Raw genomic sequence first — 5,000 nt, forward strand, 5'->3', positions numbered from 1 at the left:
CGCTCTTAAATGCCTGCAAAAGAAAACACAAATAGATACAGGACTTCAACACATACATACAAAAAGGGGAAAGGATCCAGAAAGGGGGAGATAAGTGAAAAGTAAGAATACCCTAACAAATACACTCTAATATCCATGACAACTTCCTCAAACGACATTAGGGTCTCCTCTTGGAGGACAATGACAAACTCCACTTCTGGAGTGGCAAGAAATACTAATCCCAAAGTATGGTGGTTGGTAGGCTTTCACAAGGTCCACTTAAGACGTCAGCAGAGGATCAAAGGCCGTGATCTCAATAATTAAATGCAGGCTTAAATGTTATTATCTAGGGACAGAGTGGTCCCCTTGGCTTTTACTGAACCAAGTGCAGTACACAAATTGGAGAATGTAATATCCTTGCTGCAGGGTAAGATTATCCAATGGGACATACAGCGTCCAAATGTAGCTCTCAAATATGGCAAGGAATAAATATACATCCAGCAGCAATAGCAGCGCCCTTCAAGGCTGGAGGTTCAGAAACACACTGAGGCAAACACCTTCAAGAGTCAATCTCAATCTCTCGGATATCGAAGGAGTTTAGCCACATAAACAACACAGCTTGAAAAATACGAATCAGTCGTTAGCTAACATAAAACCCCAAGATAACCACGTGAGGAGACAAAAACCTAATTATGAAAGAATACAAAGCTTAAATATTTAACATTAAAGTGCAAAAATTTAAATAATAACTAGAAATTAATGACAACAAGTTACAACAAAACACAAACACAAAACACACACACACACACACACACACACACACACACATATATATATATATATAATATATATATAGATATATATATATATATATATATATATATATATGTTTTTTTTTTGTGTGTGTGTGTTTGCGCGTGTGAGTGTGTGTGTATATAGAAAAGTAAAACATTAAAATGCATATAACACTTACAAAAAGACTAACTGAAATATTATAAAAAACACTAGTTTAAAATGAATTAACCTGCTGGTACAATAAACAGAACAGAACATACTTAATTGTCATCTGACTTTTAACTGACCTTTATTTTATTGCATGTCAAACTTTACACTATATAAATATATATATATATATATATATATATATATATATATATATATATATATATATATATATATATATATATATATATATATATATAAATATATATATATAAAACTTATATAGTATATCAATTCAAGCTACAAATGTCCTTTAATATCTAAATTCACTTTACCTCCCAAATGATATATTTTCATATATGTACCGAAGGGGAATTTTTTAGTTGATAATAATTTTCTTTCGTCCCCCCATGGGATCGAACCACCGTCCAAGTGGACGGGGACGAAATCAGGACAGTCAGTGACGCTATCCAATCAGCCAACAGGAGACGTTATAGAAGTTCATATCGATTCTGACCTTACAAATCACCCTCCGATCTCGGTGCTTTCGTAATTAGAATCGATATGGAACCCCGTCTACCATGTTAGCCAATTCGAGCGTTTGACAGCACGTAGCCTTTGTTAAGGTCAGAATCGATAGACTATAGCCCCGTTCTTCTCCCTGTTGGACTATTGACTTATAGCGTCTTTCTGTGCTGGATATGAACTTATAGCGTCTCTGGTTGCTGATTGGATAGCGTCACTGACTGTCCTGATTTCGTCCCCGTCCACTTGGACGGTGTTCGATCCCATGTGGGGGGACGAAATTATTATCAACTAAAAAATTCCCCTTCGGTACATATATGAAAATATATCATTTGGGAGTAAAGTGAATTTAGATATTAAAGGACATTTGTAGCTTGAATTGATAGTATAAAATGGATCACGGTTCGTGTGATATTATTCATACAAAAGGCTACGTGCTGTCACGCTCGAATTGCTAACATGGTAGACGGGTTCATATTCGATTCTATACGAAAGACGAGATCGAGGGTGATTTGTAAGGTCAGAATCGATATGAACTTAATCGTATGCTGCTTTATAGGTCTTGTTGTGATTGGATAGCGTCACTGACTGTCCTGATTTCGTCCCCGCGTCCACTTGGACGGTGCGGTTCGATCCCATGCTGGGACGAAATTATTATCAACTAAAAAAAATTCACCCTTCAGTACATATATGAAAATATATCATTTGGGAGGTAAAGAGATTTTAAGATATTAAAGGACATTTGTAGCCCTTGAATTGATATATAAAATGGGATCACGGTTCGATGTGATATTATTCATAACAAAAGGCTACTGCTGTCAAAACGCTCGGGAATTGGGTAACATTGGTAGGACGGGGTTCCATATCCGATTTCTAATTACGAAAGCACCGAGGATCGAGGGGATTTTGTAAGGTTCAGAATCGATATGAAACTTATAGCGCTCAGGTGGCGATGGGATAAGCCCCGTCACTTGGACATTGTCCCTGGGGAGGTTTCGTTCCCCAGTTTCCCACTGGACCGTTGGTTTCTTTTGATTCATGGGGGGACGAAATTAATTATTCAACTAAAAAAATTCCATTCGGTAAACAATAAATATGAAAAATATATTTCAATTTGGAAGGGTTAAAGTGAATTTAGGAATCATTAAGAAATTTGTAGCTTGAATTGGATATATAATGGATCCACGGTTCGATGTTGGTAATTATGTCAAATAAACAAAAGGCTACGTTTGCTGGGGTTCACGCTCGGATTGGCTAAACAATTGGTAGACGGGGTTCTATTCGATTCTAATTACGGAAAGCACCGAGATCGAAGGTGATTTGTAAGGTCAGAATCGATATGAACTTATAGCGTCTCTGTTGGGGGGGGGGGCTGATTGGATAGCGTCACTGACTGTCCTGATTTCGTCCCCGTCCACTTGGACGGTGGTTCGATCCCATGGGGGGACGAATTATTATCAACTAAAAAAATTCCCTTCGGTACATATATGAAAGTATATTATTTGGGAGGTAAAGTGAATTTAGATATTAAAGGACATTTGTAGCTTGATTGATATATATGGATCATGGTTCGATGTGATAATTATTCATATATTTATATATATATATATATATATATATATATATATATATATATATATATATATATATATATATATATATATATATATATATATATATATATATATATGTATATATATATACCCATATATATATATATATATACTATATATATATATATATATATATATATATATATATATATATATATAATATATATATATATATATATATATATATAATATAAATTGTTTTCATAATTCTTTTTCAAAAGGAATTACCGTATATATATTATAACTATATTTATTAATTAGTATATAAGTGTGACAAATTTCCCTATTTTCAAACTATTTCCTCCTCATTGCAACAATGAACACGTCCAATTCAAAGTCTATTTATGAACCCTGTAACCAAATATTGCTACTCGTTCGAATATCCAGTTTTAACTTTCGAATGATTCCCGAATTATGCAGTTATAAAAACGATATAAGAATGCTATTTCCCCCCTATAAGTGAATTAGATGCTGCGTGGACACTTTGTTTGATTTCACCGTGGGGATTTAATGTACTGCATTTCATCAGGAGGAAAGTGGAAACTTGGGAAGATCATTACTACAATTCAGTCCGGTTTGTTGGGCCTTACCCGTCTCTTTTGAGCTCTCACGACCTCATCTTTTACTTTTTCATTCCATTTGTTCCACGCGATGGGAATTGGGCCTTGGGAAAACTCAGGTTTTGTAAAGAAAAAGTTTAATTTTTATTTATTTATTTATTTATTTATTTTTGGTTCGTCTTAGCAATAAATATCACTAGCATCGATGCCTTGAAATACTTTTCATACTAAATAACATATATACATACATAAAAAAACATACACTAGATTTAATATTTCAAATTATATATATATATAATATTAGTATATATAATATATATATATAATATGATATATATATATTATTATATAAATTATATAGATATATGATATACGACGATATATATATATATATATATATCATATATATATATATATATATAATAGTAATATACATACTAAAATTATATATATATATATATATATATTTAGTACAGATCTTTATTGACATGCCGCATCTTATACCCACCTACTAATATACATATAATAGATATATACTATATAATAATTATATTATAGACTTATATATTATATATATACTATATAATAATACTATATATACTGATATAGTATATATACTAGAATACTACCCTAGAACCCTATACCTATCAATTATTATATCAACTATTAGTAATATATACCAATATATATATCATTCATATATTATACATATCATATATATATTAATATATATACTAATATAATATATATTATATTATATAATATATATATATAGTAATATATATATAATAATATTATATATATATACAGAAATGTTTTCTTTAATTTTGAAATGAAATCCCAGAGGAGCATCTACGAAAAATGATTTCCTGAAAATCCATCATGGCGTTTATATAGGAAAGTTTAAACTACCCACATGAAACGAAATTAAGTTCTTATGTTATTCTCCTTAAGTGGTTTTGTGGTCGATGACTATACTAGACTGCCTACACTTTAAAAATAAGTTAATTGCTTTTACTCTTTCCTTTATCACAACCGCAAAAAATTACCTAAAGATTCATAATGTTCATTTTCAGCCATTCTTAATTAACATATCTTAATCGAGTTGCATATATATATATATATATATATATATATATATATATATATATATATATATATATATATATATATATATATATATACTATATATATATATATATATATATATATATATATATATATATATATATATATATATATATACTATATATATATATATATAGATCTATATATATATATATATATATATATATATATATATATATATATATATATATATATATATATATATATATATATATATATATCTATATAATATATATATATATATATATATATA

Source organism: Macrobrachium nipponense, chromosome 27 (genome assembly GCF_015104395.2).
Source record: "Macrobrachium nipponense isolate FS-2020 chromosome 27, ASM1510439v2, whole genome shotgun sequence".
Lineage (NCBI taxonomy): Eukaryota > Metazoa > Arthropoda > Malacostraca > Decapoda > Palaemonidae > Macrobrachium > Macrobrachium nipponense.